Raw genomic sequence first — 12,032 nt, forward strand, 5'->3', positions numbered from 1 at the left:
TGAAGAAAAGCATCAGATCAGCCTCTTACCTAACCACTCAGCACAGGCCACTCAGTCTCCTGCAGCTGAGCAAATCCTGGTATCCTAAAAACCAGGCCCCCGCCAGTATCTTTCAGCGGGGTGTGTATTTCCCCGGCATCTTTCAACCGGGGTCCCTTCCAGTATCTTTCAGCTGGGAGGAGGCAGGTACCTGCTACACCGCCAAATAAATCTCAGGATCATCAACCAACATGGGAGATCCAAGAACCCGGAGAGACTTACCCAAATTCGTCTGGACTCTCCGAGGAGGTGGATGAGTGCAAGGGGCTTCTGCTGGTACCAAGGCTCCAGTTCCTTGTAGAGTTCAGGTGAAGGAGAGAAGTCCACTCTGGGTCCCTTATTTGTGGTCGCCATAACTGTTGACTTAAAAAAAAAAAAGCACAACGTAAGAGTTGAGAGTTAAGTTTTATTTGGGGCAAAATGAGGGCTGCAGCCCAGAGACACCGTTTCAGATAACTGAGAAACTGCTCTGAGGAAGCAGAGCCAGGATATAGAGGAGTTTTGCAACAAAGGACAGGTCATTGGGAACATCAAAAGATTATTGTTAATTAAAGAAAATCAGGTATCTCAAGTTAAGGAATATAGTGCTTTTCTATGTATGGGAAGATGCAAGAGTCTGGGCTCACTGAAATCATTCCTTTGATATGCACCTTAGCTATCTGGGGCCTGTGTTTTCACATCCTGAGTTTCCTCAGGGCTCACTGCAGGGCGTGGCTGCAGTCTGATGGCTGCTAGATGGCAGGTATTCTTTTCAGCCCTGAGTTTCCTCAGGGTTCACCAGCTCACGCTGGGGGGCTGCAATCATTGGTGACTATGACATCCTTTGTTTATTGATATGGAAGGAAATATTCCATTTATAAATATTCCATTTATCACTCCTTAAAGTTATTAAAGCTTAAATCTGTACTAGGAATTTAATTTTACCCTGTCCATAAGAATACACACATAAATTGTTTCACCTAAACCATTTGAGGGTAAATTAAAGATGTTTGCTTGTTTACTGTAAATACTTTGGTATTTCCCTAGAAAAAGAATGCTTTCTTATATAGCCACAGTACAATGACCAAAATCAGAAAAATTCACGTTGCCTATTACTATTACCTAATCTATAACCCATATTCTAATTCTGTCAAATGTCCCAGTACTGTTCTTATAACTATTTTTGTTTTCCTTGGTATTTAGGATCTAATCCAGGATCATGCAATAGTACGTTTACTCCCCATTTAAAGAGTGTCCTTTGCTTCGGTGTTTCTAGATCTTTTGCCATGACTAGACTCAAGCTAAGTGTTTTAGTAGGGATACCACAGAAATGATGAAGTAAATGTCTATACTTCTTTTTGTACTGCTAATACAAAGATAAATATTTTTTAAATTCTTTAATTTTATGTAACCACACTCACAAAATGTTTTATTTATCTTTTACAGTAGGTCCTTGTTTGTTTTCTATTTAAAATATAGCAGTGTGTACATGTCAATCCCACTCCCAATCTATCCCTCCCCCACCCTTCCCCCTGAAGACATACAGAAGGCCAAGAGGCACCTGAAAAGACGTTCAGCATCGCTAATTATTAGAGGAATTTAAATCAAAACTACAATGAAGGCTTCCCTGGTGGCGCAGTGGTTGACAGTCCGCCTGCCGATGCAGGGGACACGGGTTCGTGCCCCGGTCCGGGAAGATCCCACATGCTGCAGAGCGGCTGGGCCCGTGAGCCATGGCCGCTGAGCCTGCGCGTCCGGAGCCTGTGCTCCGCAGCGGGAGAGGCCACAACAGTGAGAGGCCCGCGAAGCGCAACAAAACAAAACAAAAAACTACAATGAGATATCACCTCACACCAGTCAGAATAGCCATCATCAAAAAATCTACAAACAATAAATGCTGGAGAGGGTGTAAAGAAAAGGGAAACCTCCTACACTGTTGGTGGGAATGTAACTTGATACAGGCACTATGGGGAACAGTATGGAAGTTCCTTAAAAAACTGAAGATAGGGCTTCCCTGGTGTCGCAGTGGTTAAGAATCAACCTACCAATGCAGGGGAAACGGGTTGGAGCCCTGGTCCGGGAAGATCCCACATGCCGTGGAGCAACTAAGCCCGTGCACCACAGCTACTGAGCCTGTGCTCTAGAGCCCGCGAGCCACAACTCCTGAAGCCCGTGCGTCTAGAGCCAGTGCTCTGCAGCTAGAGAAGCCACAGCAATGAGAAGCCCGTGCACCGCAACGAAGAGCAGCCCCCGCTCGCCGCAACTAGAGAAAGCCCGTGAGCAGCAATGAAGACCCAACGCAGCCAAAAATAAATAAATAAAAATAATAAATAAAATTAAAAAAAAAAACTGAAGATAGAATTACGATATGACCCAGCAAACACACTCCTGGGCATATACTCAGAGAAAAACATGGTTCTAAAGGATACATGCACCCCACTGTTCATCGCAGCACTGTTTACAATACCCACAAAATATTAAGTCACTAGAGAAAAAAATCACAAATTAAAAGAGAACGATACATTGCAAGTTCTGAAATGTACTTCATAAGGAGGTCAGAGGAAATGGAGCATTAAGGGTCATAAGATCAGCAGGCAAAGCAAATCCTTACACCAAATGGGGAGTTGGATAAGTTTAATTTCCAGAAGCTTGTCTACAGACCTCATTGCTTTGTCCCAGAGGACAATGTTTAGGGGCACAGACCTTTAAATATAGTTTTGGCTCAGAACAATTCAAAGCAATGCTTTTCTCTGCATCTCAAGATCATTCCAATCCTCCTCTAGCTTGTGACGCTGCTCAGCTTCAGCTCATCAGTGCTTCCAACCAACCCAACCAGGGACTGTTTTCTGACCTGGGAGCATCAATAAGCAAAGTTTTGGTGGAGCCACTGCGGTAGCTCTGCGGTAGTTCTGCCACTATCAGGGATGGTTCCAGAGACAAAGTCACAGCTTGATGCTCAAACCTGAAGAGAAGCTTCCAGCCTGGCGACTGCAAAATTCATCAAGGAGTTCTATGCTGAGAAAATGTCTTATGGATGTTGTAGAGAATAAAGAAAAAAACCTGAGGATCTCATGGTTTCCAGATTCTTCTGTGATTGAAATCACATTCCAAATAACTCCTCTGCTTTCTGCAGACACTTTTTCTGAAACATGATGCTACTTGATGTCTTTACAAGCTGTACTTGATGAGATATAGGCTGGGAAGACCTTTAGAAAAAAGAATTCCTTCTATTCTCAAGAAAGACTGTTGACTTTTCTACCCATGTCTCTGTTTATTCCATTTATAATGAATGTTTGCTCAGCAAAAGGACACAATTATCCTTACACATTCATACATGTAACACATAGTTTGACTACTTCTAACCTTCAAGCTATGGTTTGTTTGTTTGTTTTTTAATTTTATTTACTTATTCATTTTTGGCTGCGTTGAGTCTTCGTTGTTTTGTGTGGGCTTTCTCTAGATGCGGTAAGTGGGGGCTACTCTTTGTTGCAGTGCGCGGGCTTCTCATTGCAGTGGCTTCTCTTGTTGTGGAGCACAGGCTCTATGTGCATGGGCTTCAGTAGCTGTGGCACGCGGGCTCAGTACCTGCGGCTCGTGGGCTCCAGAGCACAGGCTCAGTAGTTGTGGCACACGGGCTTAGTTGCTCCACAGTATGTGGGATCTTCCCAGACCAGGGCTCGAACCCATGTCCCCTGCATTGGCAGGTGGATTCTTAACCACTGCACTACCAGGGAAGTCCCCAGGCTATGTCTTTTTAAAAGAAATCCTATGAGAATGAATACTCTTTCTCAGTATTCTTGCCAATATAATGCTTGAAGAGCTTTTGCTTATCTTTGCAGCTGAGTATCACTGAATAGGAATGAACAGGCAAGGTGGGTTCACCTAAATCCAACCTTCTCAGGATCTTAAAGATGAGAAAAAGTAAGGGTGGAAAAACCAAACAAGTTGAAGCAGAATGGCTCTGCTCTCAGGGCAAAGCCACAGAGTCAGGCTATCTTCACATGCAAAATCATACAACAAGCCTAGGCAGGAGGATATCAGAAACACAAGCACAGAAAAAGAAAAAAAAATCTTGAGACATTGTATAAGTTAGCTATTGCTACCTAACTAACTACCTCAAAACTCAATATGATAATAAGTTTAATAATAATAATAATAGGCTTAAAATAATAATCGCACCAGACCACAGGCTGACTGGGAAATTCTTCAGATCCCAGCTGGCTCCATAGGCTCATGCATTCACCTGCGGTCAACTGCAGGTCAGCTGGTGTCCTGGCAGGTCTTGGATGGGCTCTGTTACCCATCCAAGTTGTAAGACCTTCGCTGGAACAGCTGGTCTGACTTGGCTCTGCTCCATGGGTCTCATCCTACAACAGGCGAGCCCAGATCAAGATTTCATGACAAAGGCACAGGAGCCAGGGAGAGAGCAGAAGCGTGCAAGGCCCCATGAAGTCTAGGCTCAGAACTGTCACACCACCACTTCCCTTACATTCTATTGAGCCAAGCATGTCATAGGAAAGCCCAGATTTAAGGAAAGAGCTGCAAAGTCAGATTACAAGGGACAAAGATTCAGAGATAGGATTGGGTTATTTTTGCAATCAATCTACCAGAAGGATGTTTGAAAAAGCACTAATAGTCATATTTGGCTAAACACTACACCTCTAGATGAAAGATAGTGATGGGGAATAAGGCTGGGCTTGCAATTTAAGGCATAGTTGGCTTAATGCATTTTCAACTGGTTGCCAGTGGGAGAATCTGAACACAAGAGTGAAAGGATTAGGAACATTAACCTGGAAATGTTGTGTAGAATTAACTGGAGTAGGAAGGGGCAATAGGTGGGGACCTCAGTTAGGAGCCTATTGTAGGATAAGGGTGAGGATTCATGTGGGCCAGAGCCCTGAGGGCAGTGGTGGGGTTGAAGAGAGGCAGGCAGGCTTGAGAGACCTGGCAGAAACAGAATAAAAAGACTTGGTATCTAAAATTTATGGAAAAGGAGGGACCTAACGTCCTCTGAGGGTATACAGCTTTGATGATGGAGATATTTATATGGTGAGTGTACATAGTAGGACTTCTCAAGAAATGATGCAGAAGGCAGGAGATGAGTTCATTCGTTGGGAGTATTGTGTTTACTACTCAGGGTAAACAAGTTATGCTACGTTGTATTAAAAAACACAACCTCACAGTCTCAGTGGCTTATCACAACAAAAACCCATTCTCCCTCATGCACCATGACCCGTGTGAGTCACAGGGGTTCTGGCTACATAGACTCTCCATAACCACCTTGGGTGGAGGCTCTACCATTTTGTAATGGTGCTATTTTTAGGGTGATTAATTTCTCCCAGTTTCCCTGGGACTTTCCCAGTTTAACACTGTAAGCTCCATATCCCAGGAAATCCCTCGGTTCCAGACAAAGTAGGATACTTGGTCACTCAACAACTGGCACAAAAAACACTTTGTCCCTGCAGGAAAAGATATGGCTAGAGGCTCTTGCTTGTTCTTTGCTTTTCCCAAAATTATACACACCATTTCCTCTCACTTGCCATTGGCCAGAATTTGTCACATGGTCCTATCTAACTGCAAGGGAACCGGAAAATATGAGAGAGCAGGGGAACCCTTTGCTGAGGATCAATAACCCTACTTCTAGATCTTTCAGGGGGCATTATGCAGCTGAGTATATACAAATCAACAGTCCTTAAAGACAATGTATGGAACTAGATCTTTCATAAAGTCAAACCATGAGAGCAATAGACTCATAGTGACAGGACAAATTCCATCTAGCCTTCACAATCATTTGCAAACCTACTGCAAGTTTCAATGTACATCTCTTACATGTGGACATAAATACTACAATTCCTTTTACACTGGTGTCATTCTCTATTTTTCCAAGACCTGTCATTATCCCACATACAATATATGTAAGGTCTTTTTTTCTCTAGGAGACACAGCCTTGGGCCAAGGTACACCATGAGTGCAGTAAAAGGTAGGTTGGTCTCCCCACGTCCTTGTCCGGGAGCTCTAGGTATGGAAGAACCTGCACAAAGGTGCACAGAATTCTTGCTTCTCCCAGATGGATTACATGATGAGCGTAAGGGACAGTTTCGGGGAGAGGATCCCATAGGAGCCATTACACTTTTTCTGAGAACCTCATCTCCTCCTGTGTGAAATAGGCAAGAACATGAGAAAAATTCTGAAACATTCCACTTTTAAGGAATTGAAACATCAAAATCATCAGTGGAGTTATGTTCTCGAGCAGTTCTGACTTGAGGTTTCACTGGATCTATGGCATATACAACACCCTAGGGATTCACGGTTTCAGCCTTCCAAGTCATCCATATAAACATATACTTTGAATAAAATAAAAACACTGTGTTTAATATGTGAGGAGGGCTCTGAGCACAATCTCTCACCCCATTAGCTACCAGATCACTGTTCTTAAGCCCTTCCTCGACAAACATTTTGAAAGTTACACCTGAGGCCTTAATGGTTGGCTTCAATCTAACATGTGTACGTGTGTGGGTGAATGGATGGATGGATAGATAGATAGATAGATAGACAGATATATAGGTAGATAGATGATAGATGCATATAAGTGCATACATACATACATAATTTTGCACATAAATTTATGGAGAAGCAAGTGCTGCCTACTCCTTGGTCCTCCCATCTCCACTAGACCTCCAAACCAATCACACCATACACTCTATTGAACCCCTTGCCATGATCTGTCCTGGCTGTTTGACTTTCCCTCTACTGCAGCTCTTCCTGGAATATTCTTAAATCTTGTTCAGTCATGGTTTTCTGCAGATCTTGCATTGCCCTCTTATAATGTATCCCCACCAATCCTGGGAACATATGCTCTATTGATTAGACAACCTCTTGTCATCTCATCTTGAAGGCTCTTGTAGTTTAAGACTATATAAAGAAGTTCTATTGACTAATAGAACATTTGAAAGTATGAAGTCAGCAGACTGGACGTGGAGGCTGAATATATAGCACATTTTCTGATGGGAGGCAGCTGGACAGAGCAGGGAGAACACAGTCTTAGCAATCAGAGGACCTGGGTTAACCTATGGGCCCTGCCCTTACTGGCTATGTGTCCTCAGGCAAGTTGTTTAATCCTTTTGATCCTCTTTTTCTTTATCTGTACACTGAGGGATAATAGTACGTACCTCATAAATCTGCTGTGAAAATTAAATAAGATTATATATATGAAGTGTGGAGCAAAACACCTAGTACATTGTGGTTAGCCAGGAAATGAGCATTTCTTCCTTCTCAGTTACATAAATGTATATCTTCACGATTATAAAATATAGAAGAAAAGATAAGAGAAAGAGGCTTCTCTAAAACAAGATTCTCTTAAAATATGTCCTAAAGTTATAGCTTCTTGTTTGCAGAAGTCCTCACCAATGATCCATCAAGAATCACATTTCACTCTCTATTCCCGTTGCCTATTGCTACATAGCAAATGGTCCTAAAATTTAGTAACTAAAAATAACAGCATTTGCTTTGCTCAAAAACCTGCCATTTGGGTCAGGATCAGCAGGCATAGCTCAACTCTGATCTACCCAGTATCAGCTGGGGTGGCCCAGAGGCCAGGGGCTGGAATCTTGTGAAGGCTCATTTACCGACATGTTACCCGTTGCTGGCTGCTGTTGGCTAGGACCTCACGTGGGCTTTCCCTAGGGTCTTTTCTTCACAGCATGGTGGCTGGGTTCCAAGGGTGAGTGTTCCAGGAGGATGAGGTAGAAGCCGTATTCTTTTTGTAATTCAACTTCAAAAGTTATATAGCATCACTTCCATCATAGTCACAGTTCCACCAAGGTTCAAGAGGAAGCAACACAGAACCCACCTCACAATGGAGGAGTGTCAAGGTCACATTGTAATAAGAGCATGTGGGAGGGGATATATTGATACAGAAATCTTTGGAAAATGCAATCTGCCACATTCCCCAACCAGACATGGACTTGGAGGAAACTTTCACCTCTGCATTTCTTTGGGGACACACCTTTTGCTTTGTGCAACAATCATGCAGGGCTGTGGCGTCACCTATATTTGAGGTATTTTTTTTCCTGGTGTAGGAGGTGTTCAAAGGTCTATGAGGTATGTCCTCAGTAAAAATGAAATATCTCTTTTTATTTATTTGCTTATAAATATAACACACTTTCCTTTTGGAAAGAAGGAAAGGAGGGAGGGAGGGAAGGAGGGAGAGAGATGTAGAAGTAATATCTATCAAACCATCTCCTAAACAGAATCATGTACCTAGTCCTGTAAACTGATTTCTAAAACTCTTTCCATGGCATAGTGGTCCATTTTATGGATATATTATATGTATTTAACTAATCCCCCATTGATGCAATATCTCCATTGTTTGCAATTTTTTACTACTGTAAAAATACAAGAATTTGCACTTTCTAATAAAACACACTCCAGAACACTTATCTGGGTATTTCCTTAAGCCTTAAATTAAATTGTCTATGAATTTTAAATTAGGTTTTTTTTTTTTGAAGGAAAGTGTAAGGTTTATGGCCCAATTGCTGTTCCAAAGACTCTGATAACACCCTGATAAGACATGATAACACCCCACTCTCCTAATTACTTCAAAAACTCGCTTATTGTTAAAATGGCAATTAGTATTTTGTTGCTATATATCTGTACATAACTCTATACTCATATAGCACTATATATAGTTACACATATGTCAGGCATAAGTAGTACTTTATGTTAATTATTTTATTTGTCAAGCTAGCTGTATGAAGCATGTATTAATAACCTTATCGTACTGATGACAAACAGGCTCACAGAGGTTATGTTTCATCTTCAAGGACTTCAAAGCCAGCAAGTGGCAGCCCTGGGTATGAACCTCACCCCAGTCCCCTATATGACAAGTATTTCCACTGAAGTGTATATAAAAGACCCCAGGGAAAGCTCACATGAGGTCTCAGAAACAAAATGGAATAACATATTTATACACAAAAGAGTCTTTCATGGCAATTCCTTACTATTCTCCTAAAGTCTTCCAATGGTTCTTTTTATTTATTACTTGATCAATCATGCCCTTTCTGTGTCTACCCTCTTTCTTTGCTCAGGTGAAAGGACATAGCTGATGCTCCTGCTTGACCTTGGCCATATCTTTCACTGGCTTTCTCTAACCTTCAGCCCTGAAACTCGTTTTTCTTTCTGTTTCCATCACTGATTCTCTTCCTCTTCACCGCCGCCCTTAGAATGGGGCTTCCAGAAGCCAGTCTTCTCTCTGCCTTCTGTTCCTTTAATACCCACCCTAGGAGAGCTCATCCATTCTCATAGCTTTAAACATCACTGCTATGCTAATGACTCCTAAATTTACATTTCCAGCCCCATGTTCAATCAAGTCAAATCCTCATTAATCACAGAGCTCCTGTTTCCTGTCTACAATTGCCTACTGGACACATTCAGCAGGAATATCTTACTGTCCCTGCACCTTTAAAACAGAACACATCATCTACCCACAAAATTGAATCTCCAAACTACCTTTTGTGGCCAATAGTACCACCCTTCCACTTCGTGGGTGGCTCCTGCCAACTGTTTCCACCTAAATTCTGGATAAATACCGTAACCTGAATGCTTCCTTTATTAATTTAATTTTCATTGTTATAAAGAGCTAAAGGAAAAAAATGAAATGCATGCTTAGAGCTCTTCTTCAAATTGTTAGCTAAATTCTCTCTCTCTCTACAGTAATCAAAACAGTATGGTATTGGCATAAAAGCAGACACATAGATCAACTGAATGAAACAGAGAGCATAGAAATATACCCATACATATATGGCAATTAGCATAGGACTAAGAAGCCAAAGATGATGGGGAAAGGATATTCACTTCAATAAATGGTGTTGGGAAAACTGGATAGTCACATGCAAAAGAATGAAACACCATTCACTTAAAAAAAAAAAAAAAAAAGCAAAATGGATTAAATAATTGAACATAAGACCTGAAATCATAAAACTCCTAGAAGATAACACAGGAGGCAAGCTCATTGACATTGGTCTTGGCAATGAGTTTTTGGATTTGACACCAAAAGCCAAAGGAACAAAAGCAAAAGTAAACAAGCAGGACTACACCAAACTGAAAATCTTCTGCACAGCAAAGGAAATCATCATCAACATGAAAAGGAAACCTATGGAATGGGAGAAAATACTTGCAAACCACATATCCAAAAAGGGGTTAATATCCAAAATATACGAGGACCTCACACAGCTCAATAGCAAAAAAAGAAATAACCCAATTAAAAATCGGCAAAAGACCTAAATAAACATTTTTCCAAAGAAGATATACAAATGGCCAACAAGTGCTTGTAAAGGTGTTCAGCAACTCTATTCACCAGGGAAATGCAAATCAAAACCACAATGAGATCTCACCTTACATCTGTTAGGATGTCTCTTATCAAAGAGGTTAGAAATAACAAATGCTGATGCGTATGCAGATAAAAGGAAACACTTGTGCACTGTTGGTGGGAATGTAAAGTGGAACAGCACTATGGAAAACAGTATGGAGGTTGCTCAAGAAATTAAAAATAGTACCACCAGCAATCCCACTTCTGGGTATACAGCCAAAGAAAATGAAATCATCTTGAAAAGGTACCTGTACTCCCATGTTCACAGCAGCGTTACTCACAATACCAAAGTATGGAGACAACCTAAGCATCCAACAGTGGATGAATTGATAAAGAAAAATGTGGTATATATACAATGGAATATTATTCAGCCTCAAAAAAGAAGGAAATTTTGTATTTGGGATGACATAGATCAACCTGGAGGGCATTATGCTAAGTGAAATAAGCTGGAAAGAAAAACACAAATATTACATGGCATGACTTATTTATATGTGGAATTTAAAAAAAAAGTCAAATTCATAGAAATAGAGTGGAAAAGTGGTTGCCAGGGGCTGGGGACAGGGAAAAATAGGGAGAGTTTGGTTGGTAAAAGGGTACAAACCTTCAGTTGTAAGATTAATAAGTTCTGAGGGTCTAATGTATAACATGGAGACTATAGTCCATAGCACTGTGTTGTATAATTGAAATTCACTAAGAGAAAAGAACTTAAACGTTCTCACCAAAAAGAAAAAAAAAAGGACAGGGCTTCCCTGGTGGCGCGGTGGTAAAGAATCCGCCTGCCAATGCAGGGAACACGGGTTCAAGCCCTGGTCCGGGAAGATCCCACATGTTGTGAAGCAACTAAGCCTGTGTGCCACAACTACTGAGCCCGCGTGCCAAAACTACCAAAGCCTGGCACCTAGAGCCCGTGCTCCTCAAGAGAAGGCAACGCAATGAGAAGCCTGCACACCACAAGGAAGAGTAGCCCCCGCTCTCCACAACTAGAGAAAAGCCCGCACGGAGCAACGAAGACCCAACACAGCCAAAAATAAATAAATAAATTTATTTAAAAAAAGAAGACAAATATGTGAAGTGATGGATATGTTAATTGACATTAATTCTATGTGGTAATCTTTCACAATGTAAAAGAGTATTATGTATATAATATCATCACTTTGTACACTTTAAATGTATTACAATTTTGTCAGTTGTACCTCAGTACAGTTGGAAAATAAATAAGATAAAAATCTGACCTCAGCATATTTCCCCTGTGTTCTTCATTACTCAAAGTCATGTGTTCTACATTTTCATGAAAATAAAATCCTCAGCATTTTTTTTCATACGCCTCTTTTCACCTCCCTGCTCCACAAAAGTAGATAACAGTGTTTCAGGGAGAAGTATTCACATCTTCCTTATTTTTATATCACTTAACTGGTATTACGCCATGCTCAATAAGTATTCAAGAAATATTTGTTGAATTGAATGGATTTTCCTAATCACCTTGCAGTGCTTTGAAAATAGAGTTTTTTGTACAAGGAAAAAAAAAAAAACACTTAGTAGGAGCTTAATAAATATTCATGGATTGATTAGAATTGGCTATAGGTTGGTTTCATAATTCAGGCAAATACGGAAAATAAACTGGCATCAGGCTGGCTTCTCCTTCCAGAAA

At 41.1% G+C, this 12,032-nt stretch overlaps 1 long non-coding RNA gene across 1 annotated transcript in view; it reads right to left on the minus strand.

The window, feature by feature from the left end:
- LOC141277871 (uncharacterized) overlaps positions 1-12,032 on the minus strand; it is a 557,108-nt gene that overhangs the window by 129,979 nt on the left and 415,097 nt on the right. Inside the window, exon 3 of the long non-coding RNA XR_012329740.1 lies at positions 262-402. This is a non-coding gene — a long non-coding RNA (uncharacterized lncRNA). The remainder of the gene's footprint in view (positions 1-261; positions 403-12,032) is intronic.

The sequence above is a fragment of the Tursiops truncatus genome, chromosome 2 (assembly GCF_011762595.2).
Source record: "Tursiops truncatus isolate mTurTru1 chromosome 2, mTurTru1.mat.Y, whole genome shotgun sequence".
NCBI lineage: Eukaryota > Metazoa > Chordata > Mammalia > Artiodactyla > Delphinidae > Tursiops > Tursiops truncatus.